Genomic DNA, 22162 nt, shown 5'->3' with positions numbered 1-22162 from the left:
ACAAAGTTTGGATTTATCCAGCTGTGCCTGGCTTGGGTCTGGCTGCTGTGCTCAGCTCCTTCCTGCTACTGCCCTTGAGGATGAACCTGTTGTGCCTCTCTGGAAAGATTTTCTGCTCCTGGACTAGCTGGGTGGTTCTATCCTCTACACTCTCTACAACAATTGCAGCTGCAGGGTTTCACCCCAGGCCTGTATGCCAGGCCTGAGCTGAGTCTGGAGGGGACAAGATGGAGTAGGGGGAAGAAGCAGTTCTCCCACACACTCATGGGACCTGGGCTAGGACTGGGTTTGGGGGTTCCTGGAACCTGGCAGAAATTCCTTCTCGGTGGGCAGGATGGGGGAGGTGCTCGGAGTGGTTGGGGGCATCCCAAGGGTGTGGAAGATAGTCTCACCCCTGCTGCGCCTTGGCTGGGACCAGTAATAGGTCCCGCCAGTGCAGGGTAGCAGGAAGCTCTCCAACACATTCACCGTACCTGGGCTAGGACTGGGTCTTGATGCTGTCATTTTCATATTTATAGTATCAGTATTATTCTAGTTCCACTAAAATCATTGAGAAATTTTCTTTGTGCTTTCAAAATATTTAAATAATTTTTGACCTATAAAATAATCACATATGAAGCCATTTTGACTTGGAATTTTCAAGCAAAGGAGAAGGGTTCCTTCGCTGTCTTTTTCCTTATTAGTCTATATGATTTGCCTTTTCTATGTCTTTTCTTATAATCGTTTTAATTTTCAAGATCTATTTAATTTCCTCTTCTTGTTCTTTTTTTTTAATTTATGCATTTGGTACAGGGTCTCACTATGCAGCTCAGACTCATAGTGATCCTCCTGCTTTCAGCCTCCCAAGTGCTGGGATTACAGGCATGCACCACCACGCCCCATCTTGGTGACTGGCTCAGCGCACGTGGGGGAGAGGGCCAGTGTGGCATATGATACCAGGATTAAACCCTGGTTCCTGCACTTGCCTACGCAGGCACTTAGTCCACTGAGCTATCTCACTGGCCCCCTCCACTTGTTCTTAATTTTTAAAATTTATTTCTCTTTTTTTCTTCCTTCCCGTTGATGAACTATCAATAATTCATCTATTTATTGTTTGAGGTTTGTACAAAGATCAATCTTTGAATATCTCTACCTATTAGTTCTGTCACAATATTTTGTAATTCTGTAAGTTTTCTGGCTATAACTTTTCTAATTTGTATTTCAGCTTTCTTTTATTTCATAATTTTTTCTACAAATTCTTAACTCATTGATGTGTAAATCATAATAAATGTATAAAACTATGTCATTTCTTTTTTAAGTACAGCACTGAAGGTCTCATATAGCTTTATTTCATTGTATAAATCATAATTTTTCTTTACATATTTAGTAATGAGGCTTTCATTTACTCTGACAAAAGATTGTTTATAAAAATGTCCCTCATTTCAGAAAAAAATTGTATTTTTATTGTTATATTTATGCTTTTCTTCTTTTTAATCTTTAAATTAATTTTATCATGGAAGTATTATTTGATATCTAACATTTTATTTCTACATTTGGGACATTAATTCTAGATTAACATTAATAAGGATGTTCTGCTATTCTTTTTATTTTATATCCAATTTTTCAAAGAATACAAGTTGTGTTGAACACAGATACCATTGTACTTCCACTAATTTTACTTTGAACTCACATTTGCAAGTCTATATTAATTAGAGAATAAACATTCCTGATCTCTTTTCTATCTAAAAAATAAGCTTACGGCAGAAAGATGCCGAAACATCGGCACCATAGGCAGTTAGAACTACCCACAATTTATTTGAGAAAAGTTCAAAGTTGGAGACCTCTTAAGAGATGCAAGGAATAGTAACAGGTGCCCTATGAATAAATCAAGAACAAATGCATTAATAATGGGTTCTGGCATTAATCAGGAAAAGTGGTATGAGGACCTATCTGTTTGTTCTTGTAATTCCTTCTTTCTCAAGCTTGGTTGTTCCAACTATAAATTTTATGATGAAAGAGAACAGTTATGTCTTGTCCATGTGCCCATCAATGGAACCAGGCTTTGACCACACCACTGATAGATGGCCTGATAGTAGTTTTGAATGGATGAACAAATAAGTAGAAAATACTAAACGTATGTTGCAGATGAGGTCAGTTAGCACAGGCACTTGAGGTGCCTCTCTGACCAAACGAGCCACTCTCTATATGATGGATTGCAGTATTCTGTTCCTTCAAAATGTTATACAAATCCACTCCAGGAGCCAGCTCACAATGTACTGAGCATTTTGCCTGTGTACAGATTCCTTGTTTATTTTGTGATCTCAGCTGAGAGGGCATACATAACAGACATACCAGAAGTGAGAGCCCATAGCCTTGGCCATTGTTTGGTTTCTGGGTCAGAGGTAAGCAGCTAGAGTGGTTCAGTTCCAGAAAGAGAGAGAGACAGGTTTCCTGCGATGAAGCAAGTTCACATTCCTCTCAAGAGTTGACCTCACATTGCCATGTGAAAATGCTAGACACCAAATATTGCTTAAAAATAAAAATTATTCACCCCGAGGGCATTCGGAGCAAAAAAAAATAAAAATTATTTTTCAATATTTGGAAGTAAGGAGTAGCAAGATCAGAAACAATTCACCAAAATATAAGTGATTTACTCTGGAAGTTCTAATATTTTCTTTTAAACTTCCTGCATTTGTAAAAATTGCCAAAGTGAATAAGCATTGTTTTATGCAAAAAAAAAAAAAAATACGGTTCATGTCATGGATGAGCTGTATTTCCTATGTCTCACTGCCAGGTGGCTCTGAACCAACAGAGGTACACACATGACTGTCTCACCAGGCAACATTGGACAGTCCCTCAGGGTGGTACAGGCTGCCTTATGCAACAGTCACGTGTGTACTACCAATGGTTCAAGTTGGCAGAAATGTGTTAAAACTTCCCTTCTACTACCATTCAGGTTGGGGTTATCATTTTTCATACATGCTCTGCTTTTTTCTAGAAAAAAATAATGTCCCATATGTAGTAGGAGCAGTTTGGCTTCAGTCAGTGGCATTGTTCTGGTGCTGAACCATTGGGAGAACCACTGCTTGCTACAAACAGGCTCCCAACATGCAGCAGTCAGGCTTCAGAGGAAACCAAAGTTGCCACTGGAAATCCAAACCAAAGGAATTAATGTGGGGAATTGTTAAGTGTTGGAGCACTGAACTGGCAGAAGGAAGGCTAAGTGATTCAGTTGCTAGAAGCACGTGTCATCCTTAGAGCCAGGAACCAAAAGATGGGATGGGATGGGCTTGCTAGAGTCTAGGAACTCAGAGGAGCATTCTCAGGAAGTGCTCCAGCACTAAGGAAGAGGACTCACAGCTGCTGTCAAAACCTCCGGGAGATGCAAAGAGACTGCTTCTGGAAGGGCCATGGGACATAGCAAAAGAAAGAGGGAAAGTCTCCTTGTATCTTCTCCCTTTCTAGTCTGGCTCTAGTGCATTCTACTGACTGAATGAAATAGAAAGACCTCTGTCTGGGAACAAGGAAATGGCTTGCCAAATTCCAAGTCCAGAATCACAGAAGGAAGAGTACTAGGAATAGAAGGGCAGTAAACAATAAACCAGCACTCAGCTTTTGAGATGAGAAGTCAATGATTTTGCAGCCAGTCATCTTTTTCATCCCTTATATTATTCCCAAATTTCCCTTTAAACAATCACTATTGTCCCTGGTTTCAAAATAGCTTTTAACTTTTCAGGAAAGAAATTATCTCTGTTAGAAGAATATGCATTTGTAATACCTTTATAAATGCCTCCAGAAGAATCAACCTGAGATTGAGCTAGATAGTGTGTGACACCTTGGAACTTAATGAAAGTTCTTTATGCTCATTCCTACTCAGTTGTTATACTGTAGAATTTACTTTCATGAAACTGACCCAAAAATGATAAAAAAAAATAATACCCTCAGTCAAATGGAGCAGTGAATATCAATAGAACTTGTAATTTTCTGAACAGCCATATAACCTTTACTGAACTGAGCAATGTCTCGTATCTAACAAGAAATATTTTCCTGCCAGCTCATGTCTCACTCATACAGGGTTGGCTGCATCAGAAAATTCCAGACTCAAGTGAACTATTCTTTTTTTTTTCTCTCTCTCTCTCTTTTTTTGAGTTTTTCCTGCTTTTATTTTTTGTCTCAGTGGTTATTCAGGGACCTCATCATTAGCTCAGTTGTTTAAGTCAGGCTCAGGATGCTATGGTTCAATTCCCAGTTCCTCAAGCCAAACCAGACCTACCCTGAGGGCATACTGAGATGACCAAAAAAAAAAAAAATCTCAGTGGTTATTCATTGTACAAGATGCAGACATGACATCCCGTCCACAAATACTATTAGAACAAATCTTATTCATTGAATTAAGAGAATGTAGCTGTATATTTATCCTAACTATTTTGAATATACAGATACAAAATGGTCGTTCATTTGTATCTCCCTTTTTTTATTTAGTTTTGTCAGAGAAGGGTATTCCATTTTCATTTAAATATTGTAGGTGTGTGAGTTCAGCAAAATATTCTAATATAGTCCAGTAGTTCATAATAGTAGTGGGTCATCTGCAGGACTGGCAATGTCAGAAGTTGTTGACCTGAGCCCTTTACAGACCAGCATACCGACATGGTTTCACCCCTTATACCTCGTTTTTATACTTTTCTGCTGGATCATTAAGACCAAGATAAAGCAAGACCTATATAATAAGAAATGTAATTTTTGTATCTGATAAGGTCAGTCAAGTCCCCTCAGAACTTATCCTGATACCCTGTACCGCCGTTTGTAGATCCTTTGTCAGTGTCAGCCATGTAGATGAGTCATGGCCATTGCTTGACCAATTTGCTCTCTGCGAAAGCCTGAGAGAATGTTCTCTCTCCACGTGACTCTCCTTAGGCACACTCTACATCATCAGTCACATTCCTCTGTGGCCCCCTAATCTCCTTGATAAGAAAATTTGGAACACAACTGAGTTACATGATGTTACAGTATAGGTTCTCCCATATCCTGAGTTGTCACTGACCTTGAAAGGCTAGGGCCAAAATATTGATTGACCTTGCAGCCCTTCTTTTTCTCTAATGTTTGGTCTGCAAACTCAGGTTGTTAACCCTCCAGAAGAGAACCTTATTATTACCCTTCAACATATGTAGTTGGGTTTAACCTAACTATCTCTCTGAATATCAAACATCTTAGGCATAACATGGAACAAGTATTTTCTATCAAGTATTGATATGTTAAACTTTAAGTCCCTACAGAATATGAAGAAAAAATTTTAAAAAATATTTTTAAAATATGAATAAACAATTACATATTTTACACAGAAATTTAGAAATCTAACCATATACAGCATTGTAGCAGAACAGTCCTATGACATGTTTTTCTTGTCTCTATTTTTCATTTATTACCCTTTTTTTAAACAAACATTTACTTGAGAGACAGTATGGCAGTAATTGGTATGTCATGACAAGCAGTACATATTCAGAAGACCAGAATGACAGGCACTCCAAGCATGACCCTAGTATAGCATATTGCTATCTTCAGTGCAGTTGCTTAGTTCACAGGTATCAGCACATATAGTCAGTCAGGGTGAGAATCCTAACAATTAACTGCTAGTTTCAAAAACCTGCAAATGTTTCTCAAGATCACTGCCTTACCCATTTTGTGCATATAAATGTATGGCTTTGCCCCTATCATGTTTCCTAGTTTTTCTCCTTCAAGGTAACTTTTAAAATTACCTGTGTTAATCCAGCCAAATTCTGTATTCTATACAGTTAAAATTTAGCTTCTTATTACTCTGAGCTAGTCATATCATTTTTAAAAAGTCTTGTAGTTACAATAGCTGCTCAACTTTTGTCCTTGTAAGTAGTGACATCAAAAAAATTTGTGGGGACCTTCCATTCAGGAAATGGAAGCTTTAGCTCAGATACTTCAAAAAAAGTGTTTTATTCAACTATTTATCACTGTGACAAAAAACCAAAGGAAATGGAAAGATTTATTTTGGCGAGGTTTTAGTTCATGGTCAGCTGGTTCCACAGCAGAAACATCATGAGGAAGGGTCTGACTGAGGAAAGATGGTCACCTCACAGCTACAGGAGGCCGGGAAAGGGAGCATGTCAGAGCCCAAGAAGAAGGAACCAGAGACCACACATGGTTCCCAAGATTACAGCCCCGTGAGTCCCTCCTTTCACTGGGCCCTAGCTCTTGTTTCCATCCCCTTCTGCAGTTCCATCAGATTATGATCTCATCAGTGGATTAATGCACTGAAGTGGTGAGAGCCCTCAGATGCAAGCATCTCCTACGAGCCCCACTGCTGGGCACATCGGTCTTTTGGAGGATGTTCTAAACCGTGACAAGGAATTTGGTTTAAGGGTCAGGAAACACAATTTTTAGTCCAGAAATACTTAACTTCTGAGCCATGGCTTTCTTATCTGTAAGGGAGAAAATAAAAAGAGTTTATCAGCAATGGAAAAAGGCAGTATAAATGCATGTGACTATTATTATTCTTGTAAGAGACACTCGTTATGGCAATTTGGTATATTGAGCATGGACCCACAAGGGCTGGGTTTAATTCCTTTTTTTTTTTTAGTTTCTTTTTCTTTTTTATATTAATTTTATTGAGAGAGAAGTGCCAATGAGTCAGTTTCAAAACAGGTTAGTAAGACAATTACAATAATTAATTTACTGTTTATTGTCTTTGCAGTAGTTATTCATAATACAAGATACAGACATGATACCTTGTCTAAACACTATTAGTTCAAACTTTCTTCTCATTGAACTAAGAGAAAGTAGCTGTATATACTAACTTTTGTATATACAGGTATATATTTTTATCTACATGATGTATGTAGATAATAGTAATCCATTTTACAACTGGGGAAACTGAAGTTATGAGACACAACTTCTATGCCAAAGAATAAAAACTGTTTTAAGTGAGAGAGTCAGGAATTAAACCCAGGTGACTCTCCTTAGGCACACTCTACATCATCAGCCACTTTCCTCTATGCTAATTTTTGTATATACAGATATACATATTTTTGTATATACAGATATATATTTTTTTTCACTACAAAATGGTCCTTCATTTATATCCCCCTTTTTTGTTTACTTTTGTCAGAGATGGGTATGTCATTGCCATTCATATATTGTAGGTGCATGAGTTCAGCAAAGTAATCCAATATAGTCCAGTAGTCTATAATAGTAGTGGGTTATCTGACATCGCATGACTGGCAATGTCAGAAGTTGTTGACTTGAGCCTTTTACAGCTCAGCATATTGATATGGTTTTACTTTTTATACCTTGTGTTTACACTTTTCAGCTGGATGGTTAAGACCAAGATAAAGCAACACCTATATAACAAAAAAATGTAACTTTTTTATCTGACAAAGTCAGTCAAATCCCCACAGGACTTACCCTGAAACCCAGAACTCAGGACATAAGAGAACCTGTACTATAACATCCTGTAACTCAGTGGTGTCCCAAGTTTTCTGATCAAGGAGATTATTGAGCCACAGAGGAAAGTGACTGACGATGTAGAGTGTGCCTAAGGAGAGTCACCTGGGTTTAATTCCTGACTCTCTCACTTAAAACAGTTTTTATTCTTAGACATAGAAGTTGTGTCTCATAACTTCAGTTTCCCCAGTTGTAAAATGGATTAGTATTATCTACATACATCACAAGTTGTTGAGAGTGGGAAATGGAGTAGTATAAGTAGGACAGCCAGCAGAGTTCCTAGAACATTGTCAGCACTCAATAAATATTAGCTGCTATTGCTGGTAATGCCTTTATGACTAACATTATGATCTTTTTTAGGGAAACTTATATTCATGTACAAGATAATGGTGATTAACATATTTAAAGTATCATTGTTTTCTTTTTCTCTACTCAGTTTTATTGAACACAACAAATTGAAACTCTTTGTTCTAGACTTCTAATACAAAGCCAAGGGCCTAATAGACCTTGGCCTTGGAGCTTAGCAAAGGTAGCTTCATGTACACATTTCGTGCATTTTGTCTGGGATCCACATTATTTCTTTAGTGTTTCAGAAACATTCTGAGTCCTCTTTCTCTGGAAGTCTTTGTTCTCAAAGCACATGAAATTTTTCCAAGAAAATCAAATAGTTTTTGTTTCTATGGCAGATAAAGTCAACAATACAAGTTGATGGCCATGACCCATTGTCTTTCTTTCTGTGTGAAAAAGTAGGTCACTAAGCAGGTCTTATCTGCAGTGAACTTCTCCTTGACTCTAGAGGTGTTACAACTGAAGAATTCCAAGCTATATCTTTAGAAACTATTGCTTTGTGATCAAAACTATATTATTTGAGAGAAAGTAAATGTTATGAAAGATATTGAGTTACGTGTTCTCTGGCTAGGCAAGTAATGGTTGAAGTCCCTGAAAAGCCCCCTAATCATTTCATAGTCTGTATCACCAATGCTTCTGTCCCCTGAGAAGTGAGTGATCCTGTCACCCAATCTCTTTTACACTGTTTCATGCTATACAATTGGAAACCCAACTTCCTTAGTGTTAGCAACTGCTGGGAAGAAATCATTTCACCCAGGAAAATATATATATCATGCTATGCCCCCCTTCTAAAACAGCAGCTCGACACATAGTGTATGCAGTAAAACAAGTTCTTAGAAGATGGCAAGGGCATTTGCTGAGCATCCCACCCTCTTCACAGATTAGTTCCTCACTTCTGAGCAGCCATGTAACCAGGACACCATGGAAACAGGTCTCTAGTACCCAACATTCAGTCTTCCAGAATATATGAATTACCTTGACTATAAATGACAACTCAAAGTTTTGAGTACTTACTATGGGTAAAATACTGTCATAAGTGCTTTTTCCCTCTAATAAATGGTGCTGGAAAAACTAGATTTCCACATGCCAAAGACTAAAACTACCCATCTGTATCACCATACACAGAACTAAAGTCAAGATAGATCAAAGATGTAAATATTAAAACAAAAACATTAACTCTACTGGAAGAGAAAGTAGGTAGAAGTCTTGAAGATATAGGAATAGGCAGAGAGTTCATGAACAAAAACCAGACTGCATTTGATGTAATTCAAAGAGTATCTGGTATCTCTTCTTATTAAAAAAAACTTTTGCATGAGGGCTGGGGAGATAGCTCAGTAGAATAAGTGCTTGCCTGGCAAGCACAAGGGCCTGAGTTCAATCCCTGGTTCTGGGGGAAAAAAAGTCTTTTGGGGCCGGGGAGATGGCTCAGTAGAATAAGTGCTTCCCTGAGTTCAATCCCTGGTTCTACGGGAAAAAAAAACAGAGTAAAAAGACGACACACAGACTGGGGAAAAAATTAGCCTGCTGTCCCTCATAAAAAGGACTGAGAACATATAAAGAACTGAAAAAAAATCAGGCTCCCAAATAGAAAGACCCAATGCCAAAATGGGCATTTGAGATGAATATGCACATCTCAGATAAAGAAATACAAATGGCAAATAAATATATGAAAAAATGTTCATCATTGGTCATTGGAGAAATGCAGATTAAAACAACACTGAGATTCCATCTCACCCCAGATGGAATGACTGTCACCAAGAACTCAGCCAATAACAAATGCTAAAGGGGCTGTGGGGAAAAAAATAATACTTCTCCACTGTTGGTGAGAATGTAGATTTATACAACCACTGTGGAAATCACTGTGGAGATTCCTCAAAAAACTAGGATTAAAGGTCTCATTTGACCCAGGTCCCCTTCTGGGTATCTTCCCAGAAGAATTAAAAACGTCATACAACAGCAATATATGGGCATCCATGTTTATAGTAGTGCAATTTGTCATAGCTAAATCTTGGAGACAACTCAGACTTCCATTAACTGAGGAATGGATAAAAAAGATGAGGTATTTTTATACAATGAAGTATTACTCAGCTATAAAAAAAATGATAAACTTGAGGCTTTTATAGATAAATAGCTGCAACTTGAAACCATACTCATAAGTGAAATAAATGAGACTCGTGTGTAAACATTCTAGTATCTCCCTAGTATATAAGAAACTCAAAGAGTAAATAAGATTCAAAGTGTACAGTAGCTACTGTGAAATGGGAAGAAACTACACCAAAGGAAGGAACAACTGGTATGGGGTGAAGGGGAAAAAAAGATAAAAGAAAAAATACACACACATGCTAGCTAAGATAATTATACTACTAATTTCTATTAGTTCATTGAAAAGACAGGTTAGTGTTTATATTGTTTGATCAATTTTTCATGCCCATGTCTTGTAATCTAAGCAAGTAGTTTGACGATAACAATGTGCAATGTTTTAAACACTTAATCTCTTGTTGTCTTGTTTTAAAATTTTGTGTCATTGTTTTTATTTGTTTTTCTCTTTAAAATACAAAGTAAGTGTTTTTCCTGAATGACCTTTATGTAGGGAGGCTGGATGCTTTTCCACGTATCTATATTTGTAGGATTGGTTTTCTTATTTGAAGCTTGTTTTTCTGTTTGTTTGCAATTTTTAAACCACTCTTTCCCTTCCACACATTCTCACTGCTCTCTGCACTGCTGATGCTAATTAGAATTTTGTGTCCATCATTCTCTCCTCTCCATTGGGCAGTGCCTGCCAGAGGGAAGGAGCAGGTCCTGGCCACCCATGCCCAGCACAACTCCCAGCTGGATGACGTGGACGTCTGGGTAGAAGCAGTTTGACTCAGCAGCTAAGAGCACTTGCTCCTCGAGATGCTCTGATCCTCATCCGCAGGATGACAAAGAGTGAGGATTTCAGCCCATGCCACCTTCAGCTTTACGCAGAACCAAACACCAAGTATGAGCCTCCAGACCTTCAGCGTTCTGCTTGCTGAGGGATTGTGTTCTCTCTGGAGCCTATCACAGGAGACCCCAGGCATTGTACCCACTAGACAGCAAGGAGAGTGTTGAGACTTAACTGATTAGTTAGTTGTGAGCAGTCTCCTGACCTTAGTTCAATCAGACCCTGTGTTCTCCAGAAAGCACTTGCCAAGATTTTGAACTTAGAAATGGACAGAAGAACAGAAAGAAATATATTCCTCTATGTGGCTTAACAGAGTATACTATTGAGCTCCCAAGAAAATGAGAACGGTGTTCACTGAATTGTTAACTATCCACCATTTTAATTACATGTGCAGTTATTATTCCCTGATGTTATTAGACAGCCATAATGTCAACAAGTTGGAGGGAGGTTCATGGGACTGCTAGCCAAGCCGTGTCCCAGTCCACAGCTGAAGACATATGGACCTCTGTGATGTGCAGGACAAGTGGCCATCAGTGTATAGAAAATGATGTCAATAGGAATGGTGGGTTTCTTTGTATTATAAATTCAAAAATGTCAAATCAATGCAGAGTTCAGTTTCATACAAACTTTTGAAGTCCTAAAAATTACTGCAGAATTTTTAGAGCTGTGACGTGGAAGGCATTAAGGGGAGGCATTTAATACGAATAAATTACTCTTTAGTTGAGCCTTGATCAAGAAGTCTAAGTTATATATCTTTATCAATAAATAGATGCCGCTTTTTAAAATTTTTATTTATTTATTTGATACAGTTTCTTGCTACACAGTTCAGACTCATAGTGATCCTCCTATCTTAACCTCCCCAGCACTGAGAGTACAGGCATGGCCACTACACCCAGTTCCGGGGCCAGCATGGTATGCAATACCAGGGATCGAACTCAGATCTTTGCACTTGCCAAGCAGACACTTAGACTTCCAAGCTATCTCCCCAGCCAGATGTCACTTTTAGACCTAACATTCTATGAGATGCCTCTGTTAAATGTGCGTGTTCAGCAGTTTTATAAGTTATGTAACTAGGTACAGTTTACTGGATTTTTAGTAATTTTTCAGACCTGTACAGCCATCACTGTGGACCATCATCATAGGCAATTTCCTTCAACCCTAAAGCAGTCCTTATGTCTGTCCACAATTTCCAGCCCCCACACCTGCCACCCCGCTCTAGAAGAACAATCATCTGCTCTATCTCTAAAATATACATTTTTATAACCAAGATGTTTTGCCTAGAAGTTCTTAGAAATGAGAATCATGTGATAAATGTTCTCCCCAAAATTTGGGATCTTTAATAAAATTTATTTTCTCCCTACATCATGAGCTTCCCCTCCTATGTCCAGCACCTTTCTTCCACTTCCACCTCCAAAGGCAACCACTCTTCTTGATTTAACAAATGTGTATTAAGGATCCATTGCGTGGCATGAGCTGCACTCAGTCTTGGGGTCATCAGTGAACAACAGAAAACTGAGGGAGGCAAAAAATACAAAGAGCAAAGCACAGACAGAATGGTTCTTCATGCTAAAAGATACCAAGATGTATGGGAGGAAGAGGCAGCAGAGCTACCGGAGGGGTCTTGGGAAGGTCAGTACACAAGGAAGAAGCACAGCACAGCCAAGACTGGGATTCTCAATCGGCAGCTCCCAGAGGTCAAGGCAGGTAAGACCCAAGGGTATGCAAGACCTAAGGGACGAGACAGAAGGACCTCAGTAGGTATCTAGGAAGTGAGCATTTCATGCATAAGACAAACCCTGGACAGAATCCTCTGGTAGAAGGCACAGAAGACATATTCAAGGAATAGGGTGGGAATTGGGAAAGTTAAAATGGGAAGAGAAGACAGAGGCAAAAGTGGCTCCAGGCACCATGCAGAGTTTTGAATAGGGGGATAGCATGACATGAATGATATTTTAGCAGGGATACTTGGGCTGCCGTGTTGAGGAGGAACAAGGAGAGATGTCGGAAACCTCCTGGGTACTATTGGAGAGGCCACTCTGGGAAGAGTCCCGCAACCTTAGCCATGCACTGGAACCACCAGGCAGTTTTTTTAAATTGCCCTGAGTTACCAAATTCTATTTAGTCTGGGCACTGAGAATTTTCAGATCTGCCTGGGTGATTTTGTTGAGCAGCCCAGGATGACCATTAGCACTTTTAGAGTATTAAGTACCTTGCTTGTTTAACTTTGCAAGCGGGAAACAAAACCTTACAGATAACCTTGGCTGCCCACTGGCAAAGCCATTCCTAGAGACAGCCAGAGATCTGACTGCTGTGGCCATGGCAGGGTTGGTGCTGCAGTGTGCAAGCTGAGATCCATCTGGCTAGAGTCCATCAGAGCCAGTAAGCTTGATATTCATGCCATTTGCAACAGGATCCAAACACAAGCCTCTGAAGATGAGAGCAGGTTTGCCCCTTGCACCCAAGAAAGAGCTTGTTGTGACAGACCAGAGCAAAATAGAAAGCTAAGACTTGGACCTTATGAGTTGAGTATGTGATTCACTCAACAAACAGTATTTTAGCATAATTGTGACAGTGTACCAGGCATTGTGCAAGGAGCTGCAACAAAAATAAATAAATAAGGTCACTCCCTCCTTATCCAGGCCAAATGGCTCCAAGTCAAGGCCATATAATATTTCAAAATGTGTTATTTGTGGGAAGTTTTTAAATAAGCCAGAGAGAGGAGGATCTTTCAGTTGCATAATCCGAGATGTTGGCATTTCTAATTCTGAGCGATGAATAGAACATTATTGTGTTGCATAGGCGCAAGAACAGCAGGAAAAAAAATGTGCTTAGAGCTGTGAGCCGAGCGTGAATCAGCAATCTCATTCTATTGTTCAAAAAATAATCACCACGCTGGGAGTATGGAATTTAAGAATCATGCAGAAATGCCCTTCCCCCAGCAGGAAACAGACACTGGCTAAAACATGGCATCTTGTTTTTTGGCTTCCTGAGCTGAAAGGAATGTAAAAACTTGGAACGGATTTAGAGAAAGCTGATTTGTAAATATGGAAAATACAGCCCATAAGAAATGGGAGATGATTTAGACTCAGCCTTGGCAACCTCTCAGGGGTGACACGCCAGCAAAGTGTTTATTCACTCTTATGAGCAAGAAGTAGAGCTGCCCTAGCTTCAATAAATAACAAATGTTTCTTGAGTTCCTATTACACGCTGTTCACGGTGCCAACTTGGGAAAGGAAGAAGAGTGGTCCTTACCTCTGGAAGACTTTCTAATAGGTAGCAGTAGGCAGTGGAGCTCACAAATACAGGGCAGTAGTCATTCTCGGTCATGCATTGGAAGCATGGCCTGGAGGGCTTATAGAATCTGACTTTGGGACACACCCTCGACCTTCTGAGCCGATGGTACCTGGCAGAGGCTGTGCCTCTGCATTTCCAGCACGTCCACCCAAGACCTTGATGGTACTGGTCTGGGGACTGCATGCTGAGAACCGAACCACACTCTGAGATAAATGCAGGGAGCAGGTGAGGGTTAGTGTGGGCTGCATCCAGCAGTCTGAGAGAAACGTGCCACTAGGCTGTTGGTGCTATGAAGGGTGTGAATGTGTTCTCCAGAAACTTGCTGACAGTTTCTCATTATCACTGTGTGTGGCATAACCTAGGCACAGCACGGGGGAGCTGTGTTCAGTGGATCCAAATCAGTGGGTGTGCACAGGAGTCCACAGCAGAGGCAAATGGTCAGGGGTAACTGCATGGTTACCCGTACCATCACCCACATGATCAAGTGCCTCTCTTGGGAGCAGAAGCTCTCAACATCATCTAAGGGAGGCATTTTCTAAATAAATAGGCCTTGCCTATCCCTGCAAAAAGATGGGCAGAGCCCCTCACAGGAGTCTTCCATGAGCCATACCTTGAGAAGCAAAGGCTACTTTTCCGGCAGCCTCCATGGCTGTGCCTGCAATCACATAAGCAGAGTTCAAGGCCATTTTGAGAAGGAAAAAAGCCCTCACATCTCATGTCTTGTCGTTTTCTTACTGTAGGATTTGAGTGTCCCAAATTTAAGGACATCTACATAAGATGCACATGGTTCAGAGAAGGAAATGGCCCATCGACAGACCCAGGTGCCACACCCATAGTTTGTACCCTTTCATTAGAAGTGTCTCAGAGAAGGCCAAGGGTATACTGTTAGAATGCAGAGGTGATGTCACCCACCAGGATGGCTCCTTTACTCCTCTAATGTGTTCCTAAGTGGCAAAGGCTGGGGTTCTCTCCACACAGTCCCTGAAAGTGTAGCCAGATCACCTGAGAACTTGTTAGACATGCAAACCCTCGGATGGTCCCCCCCTAGCTGCATCAGAAACTCTAGGGGTGGGGTCCGGCAAGCTGTTTTAACAAGCCCTCTGTGCACTCACAAAGCTAGCACCCCATTAACCCAGCTTGCGCTGTAGCTAACTACAGGTAGCTCGCTGCAGAACAGGAAGAAAATGCAGGCAATTTGCCACTTCTCCAACAATTCAGGTAGTCCAACAAGTATTCTGGCATGGTTAACCCCTCCTGCTCTTTTGTCACATTTTCACTTAAGAACCTAAAGTGTTTGATACCCAGCCAGCTTCTCAGCAAGCTTCAATATCCCCACAGTGCCAGGAAATAACAGGGCTAATTGTATTCCCTTCATCACAGCTCTTACATCTGGGTTCTGTCCCTTTTTTTTTTTTTTTTTTTTTTATTCTTCCGCACATGCCTCCCCTGCAATCGGGGCTCAGGAAACTGCTGAATGATAGCCTTACCAGGAAAAATTCCTAGGACTTCCTTAAATCCTACAGCTTCACTGGGTATCTCTTAATTATGTACTTCTCAGTAATCAGATGGACAGAATTATTTAACAGTAGGAAGCTTGAAAGGCCAAGCTGTACAGGCATGATCTCACAAACATCAAGTAGCTGCAAATCATATCCTTGGAAATATGTTATCACCATGATTCCCAAACTCTGTATCAAGGAACCCACGGGTGTGCCACATTCCACTCATGGGAATGCAGAAGGCTATTTTTCATTTTGGAAGGAAACAGAAACAATTGCTAGACACCATGAAAATACTACTATTAGGGTCTAATACTACTATTAGATCTAATTACTTAATAAACTGAACAGTTCAGTATTTATTTTCGAGCTGGGGGTCACCATGAAAAACTTATTAAAAACAGAGTGCACACTTGACTTTGAGGTAGCGTCTCCATCCCCAGGTGTGTCTGGCCTGTTTGCTGTCCAGCAGAATCATACCTTCAACCACAACATTTAAGGAAATGCACATTCTGATTTCATGTTGAATGCCAGTGGAAAAATACTAACAGAAAACTCTAGGGGCCGGGGAGATGGCTCAGTGGAATAAGCACTTCTCTGGCAAGTGCAAGGGCCTGAGTTCAATCTCCGGTTCTGCAAAAAAAGAAAAGAAAAAAAGAAAAGAAAACTCCAAGTGCATGCACCAGCAAGGGGCTTCCTTTCTTCCTGCCTTTCCTACCCTGATCTACCTGTCGCAGTACCTGACTCAACCCTGACCTGTAGTTCCTATGATTTAAAAAGATAAATAACTCTCGCATTCCTACTTATGTCACAGGCTTCTCTTTGTGACTTAAATATTCTGATGTGCTCCTGAGAATCTCCCGCAAGAGCAGATCATTCGAGGATGAAATTCAGACAGTGTGCTGTGCTGCACGCCTGACGCCTCAGTGGGAGCAGCGGGCCTACTGATGAGGTGGCTGGGAGGAAGGGCACCAAGCAGGAGCCGGCAAGCCCTGAAGCGGGAGTCCCTGCCACTGTATATACAACCCTGAAGTCTGCCTCTACAGGAGCACTGCTTTGAGGCTCCCTTCATCCGCCCATTATTTGGCTTTCAAGAAGTAATAAATAACTATAGCTGTATTTATTAGAGTTTTCTTTTTATCTTCATGGAGTTTTAGGAGCAACCCTATCTTTGCAACACCCCCTCAGGAAGATTATTGATTTTGTCCCAGAGTTAAAAATCTGCAAGGAGTTCCCTGCAGATCCCAAAAGCAACAGAGTGCCAGCTCAGCCTGGGAGACCCTGTCACGCTGGGATGAACCCAGATGTACTTATTTTTTACTATAGGTAATATACCTCTACCAGATAGTTGAGCATTACAGGTTTTCTGAGGAAGCCCTCCAGGGTTGGGGGAGGAGTGGGCTGTTTGTTGCTGTCTAATTCATCATCAAACACTTCTTTAAAAGTCAATACTAAGTCATTGGCTTCAGCAAGAATGTTTTAATTGCACGTTCTTGTTTGTTGCTTTTCATGCACGTGTCTCAGTGAGTCACCGAACCGCAATTATATATTCAGGCATCCTGTGGTTCTGCACGGTACTCTCATTCCTCAGGAATTATTTCATTCCCCTGACGGGCCGAATGTGTTTCCAGTCTCCGGCAGGCACACGCACGCATCCGCACGTGCACATGCACGTACTCGCACACCTGTGCGCACGTGCTTCCGACAGCTCCTCTCAGGTTTGTTCCGGAGAAGCTGCTCTGCTCTCCACCAGGTGTCAGTAGAGGCAGTTTGAGCCGGGGCTTTTGCCCGCAGAGCATCTGTTGGTGACATCGCTCCTGCTGTGTAGGGCTGTCCTCCCCGCGTCGTCTGCTTGTGGGGAGAAGGTAGCTATAAGTGCGCCATGAACACAGCAAGCAGGCAAGTTCATCCCTCTTACTGGCTGGCTTTTCCTTGACTTTCCTACCACTGTATTTTGTGGCTAAAAAAGTACTTCATTTTTCACTTGGTGTGACACTAACTTAGACGTAACAGGGTATTTTAAATTTTCAAGGGGCTTTATGGTTTGTTTTAAAACCCTCTCTGACCCTAGGAATCCTACCCCTACCACTGCTGACTGCAAAGCAGAAGGACTTTGCCTGGTCCCGTGGCCCCAGAACCTATCATGTAATGGTGAAAGAACCACCATGCATACCCGTGTTTATTCTATTTAGTTTCCACATTCCCCTTTGGGGTAGACAACCTTATCCCTACTGGTTTTGTTTGTTTGTTTTTTGTTTTTTATTTGGTACAGGGTCTCACTAGACAGCTCAGACTTGTAGTGATCCTTCTGTTTTCAATCTTCCCAGTGCTGGTGTCACAGGTATGCACCACCACACCCAGATTCAGTACCGGCTCAGCGTGCCCAGGGGCAGGGCCGGTATGGCATGTAGGGCCAGGGATCGAACCCGAATCCCTGCGCTTGTCTAAGCAGGCACTTAGTTCACTGAGCTATCTCACCTGCCCTCATCTTATCCCCACTTTAAGAATTAGTATCTTGATTTTAAAAATCATTCTGTTGGTAAGCATCAGGGTCCATGTTCTTTCCAACATACATGGGGACTTTGCCTGCAAGAGAAAAAGAGGAGATGAAGAGAAGGGAGAGTACAGTATGACATGGAGGTAGTCAAAAAGAGTCAAAAGGTAGTCAGAAAGAGACAAAGAGAAGATAAAGAGAAGGGAGAGTACAGTATGTCATGGAGGTAGTCAAAAAGAGACAAGAACTGAGGAGACAGCTCAGTGGCATAAGCACCTGCTTGGCAAGCACAAGGTCCCAAGTTCGAACCCTAGTACTGCAGAAAAAAAAAGAGAGAAGAAATGAGCCTAGGATGAGATGGTTGGGCATGAACTAAAGAGGTGGGAGGGGTAGGGCAGAAGTAAAGCCTAATCGGTGTGCTAAAAGCAAAAACCAAAAAAATTAGCCACAGCAAATTATTCTCAGCTTCAACTGCAGGCCCTGGTTGTGTTGTCTCTCATCCAGTGGGCAAAACATTTACAGTGACTGCTAAAAGTCTGAAATGAAAATTATAGCTTTGCCTTGCAGCAATCACTTGCCAGGGTCTATCACATGGGGTTTGAATCTCCTGCCATACCTAACAGAGCAATTCTGACTTTCCTTCCCTCCAAGAGGTGATCCCCTGAGATTAACAGCGAGCCTGCCAGATAAGCAGAGCTTATGCTCATAGTCTACATCTTTATTAAGTAACTTGGAGACTTACGCTGCCTTGTAATCAGCTCCATCTGCAGTCTAACTGTGTAGTTTTAAAAAATTTTTTTCAAGGCCAGCTTTCACCTAACCTAAGTAAGCATAGTTGGATGCAGTAATCATTTTGTGCCCAATTCTGTAACATCCCAGGTGGAGCCCTGGTTGTCTTTTTCTTTGATGTCTCTGAATTTTAACTGTATATAGAAGCTAACTAAGGAAAACGGTTTGAGAAGGTGGCAGAGTACACCCTCAGAAAAGGTTGACGTCAAGAGCACGGGGCGCTGTGCTTCCCATCTAACTTAGGGGACTGTGTAAACAATGAGTCTACAGGAAGTTCTCAGGAGGTAATTTTTCAATTGTCCCTTCAGTACTGCCTAAGGATGGCCAAGAGGGCCTTGACTCCTGAACACAAGAAAACCAATGATCCCACTCAAAGAGGTGCCATCAAAGGGGTAAGCCTCCTGACCTGGCCTCCTCTGCACTGCCACAGGGCTATTTTTCTCACATAGAAATGTCACTCCTAAATGACATCCCTTGACTCCCCATTTCTCACAGGATAAAGCCCAAGTCATAGAAACCTTTCAAGACCCTTTATTGTTTTCGCAGTGTCTTTCAGACCCTGCCCAAATTGTATGCCCCATTCTCTTTTATTGCCCCTCAGCCATGCTTTTCATGCCCTGCCTGGAACAAAAATACTAGTTGAGTTTTTCAAAGTCAAACTTAAATGTCACTGCTAGACCCCCTCATACAGGGAGAACTAATTACACTGGCCTTAATTCCAGCACATCTTTCACCCCTCCCGTTCAGCTTTTGTACCCCTGAGTTGCAAGTTGTTTCTTCACCTCAGTCTGCCAAAGTAGGCTCCATGAGTGACTCATTTTGAGTGATCCACACCCTAGTTCATGTCTGGAGCAAACAGGGCCAGCCTAGACCAAATCCTTGGCTTGGAAGATGGCTCATCAACTTCCAGGCTTGCTTTTTAGAATCTTGTTTTTCTTCCACCTACAAAGGGAACTTCTCCTTGTTCCACACCAACAATAGCTCACCTGTTTCCTTTGTGTTCCATTTACTAAGTTATGCTTATTCTACTTAGCTCTCTTCCACTATCTACTGAGCTCTCTTCCGCTGTCTACTTTCATCCTAACAGTGATCAAAGTCTGCAGCCAGAGCTTAATTTAGTACCTGAGAGTAGGTGTCTGGTGTCCATGCACCCCTGAAAACGTCTGCCACATCATTTGCTCATTTCTGAAGAGAAGGAGTACAACTTTGCATTATGTCTCCAGAGTAGACCACCCCTGCAGTTGCCAAAATCCACTAAGCACAAATATGAAGCTTTAGAGGAGAATGTAACAGGCCGGCGTTCAGCAGACATTCATGGTTACTAGGTTGGCTCTGGAACCACAGCACACACCACACTGCTTTCTGAAGCATAAGGATACTGGTTATGCGCTGGGAACAGAAATTAGCCCCAGATACAGGGAGAATGATCCACTGTACAGCCACCTCTGGCTATGAAAGGTGCATCTTTTTAGGCCTAAGGTGGAGGAACGTCTCCTTCAGCACTATCTGGAAGCATCTCTAGATCACCCATGGAGCACTGAATACACTTGAACTCTCTCCCATATTGCAGCATCACAGATATAGGAAAATCACTCTCAAACATTTTATGATGTTCCCTAAGTTTCCTCCAACATTTCTTAGACATCATCCAATAAATTCTGCATGAGATACCTGCATCTCTTAAAATGTATCTGTCCCTGTGTTCTTGGATTTTTGTTAATAGATTGCAAATTATTAGCCTTAGAGTTATTAGAAGGAACCCCAGCTCACCACAGGTTATGTGGATCTCCCCAGTACCACCCAATATCTCTGAACTGACTTCCTAAATGATGGCAAATTCCATTGATTTTTCAGTTTCAGAGGACTCAGGAACAACTTTATCCTCTTTTGTATTTTTAGAAACTACATAAAAATATATGTGTTGGAGAGGCGAGTGCCCATGCTCCATCCTTCAAGGGAAATGAGTTTTACCTAGAGATGGATTGTTGGCCTGCACGGGTCTCAGCACTCCTTCCTTGGAACATGCCATCTGTGATTTTGAGCTGCTCCTGCCCAGGCAACTCTTAAAATAGACTATAAATTTCTTGAGTGCAGAGTTTTTATCTTAACCTTGCTGTATCCTCAGAATTTATCCAGGTGGTAGAGTCACTTTCTGCCTCCTGTATGCCCACATCCTTCATCTTCCCACCACCTCCATTGCCACCACCTAATTTCTATCCCCTTTTTCCCTCCCTCCCTTTCCCCCTCTCCCCTGAGAGATGGAAACTTTGCACTTAATTTTCAGCAAGATTTTCTCATCTGTTAGGTCAGAAACCCATTGTGAACAGGCTGAGTATTGTACTGGAACAAGAGCACATTTTCTACATAGTTGTATTTTAATCCAGGTAATACATGGATTTTTCTTTCTTTATCAGTTTCCAATTCAATTGGCTTCCATCATGCCACATTACCTTATTTTTCATTTTACTCAGTTATTCGCCATAATAGTTGTTGAGTACCTATTGTGCATCAGACAGTCTGCTTCATGTGTAAAATACAAAAATGAGAAGAACAGCCCCTGCCATAAGTACGTGCCATGTTAGTGGGAAAGGCAGCCATGTAAACCTGTAATTTCCAGAGTGTGACAAGGACTGTGATCGGGTATGAATGCATTGTCTGGTATGAGATGTAGGGTCAGGAGGAAGTGTCATATATAAATCTATCTGGTGATCCTAATTCACATGCTTCCTCTTCCACATGCTTCCTCCTCTCCAATGTCAATCTGATTCCTCCTGGTCCAATGGAATTCATGTGCATGATCCATTACAGTCTGCCCGTCACTTTCACACTCATCCTCTTTAAACCTTAGGAACATCAGCTAGAGAAATAAGTAAAATGTGTATTAGTTTCCTCATTTTTCCTAAAGAAATGGCAGTTCCAGCACTTTAAAATTATGTGTCATGATTCCACATCCTGTGTGTGATGTCACTGACCTTCAACCCATGTGCTGGGCTTCAGCGCTGTCGCAAAGCCAATATGCTGCCACTGTCTTCCACGGCTCTACCCTCCAGAAAAAGGGACCTAATCCTTGCTGGTTCCCAGCAATGTGCTGAAGGACTCAGACCTGCATTCATCATTGGTCTGTGTCCATCTGCATCCCTTCCCATCGGTGTGCCTCTGCTCGGTAGCACTCAGGGCCTCCTTCTTGTTGATGTTAAAAGGAGGTCAGCCCCAGCTGAGTAAAAGTCACGAATGAGCAAATGAGGGATTCAGGCTATGGCGGGCTGAGATTTTCAGGTACACATGAATTGTCAGTATCTTTTTCAATGCAGTCTGATTGAGGTAGGACCTTTCTTTCTTTCTTTCTTTTTCTTTTTTCTTTTTCTT

The 22162-nt window shown here is 41.3% G+C and overlaps 1 protein-coding gene across 2 annotated transcripts in view; it reads left to right on the top strand.

The window, feature by feature from the left end:
* Thrb (thyroid hormone receptor beta) overlaps positions 1-22162 on the top strand; it is a 239898-nt gene that overhangs the window by 109279 nt on the left and 108457 nt on the right. The gene's annotated exons all lie outside the window — the stretch shown is intronic.

This window comes from Octodon degus, unplaced genomic scaffold (genome assembly GCF_000260255.1).
Source record: "Octodon degus isolate 3935 unplaced genomic scaffold, OctDeg1.0 scaffold00059, whole genome shotgun sequence".
In the NCBI taxonomy this organism is placed as follows: domain Eukaryota; kingdom Metazoa; phylum Chordata; class Mammalia; order Rodentia; family Octodontidae; genus Octodon; species Octodon degus.
This window is presented reverse-complemented; position numbering and strand designations above follow the sequence as displayed.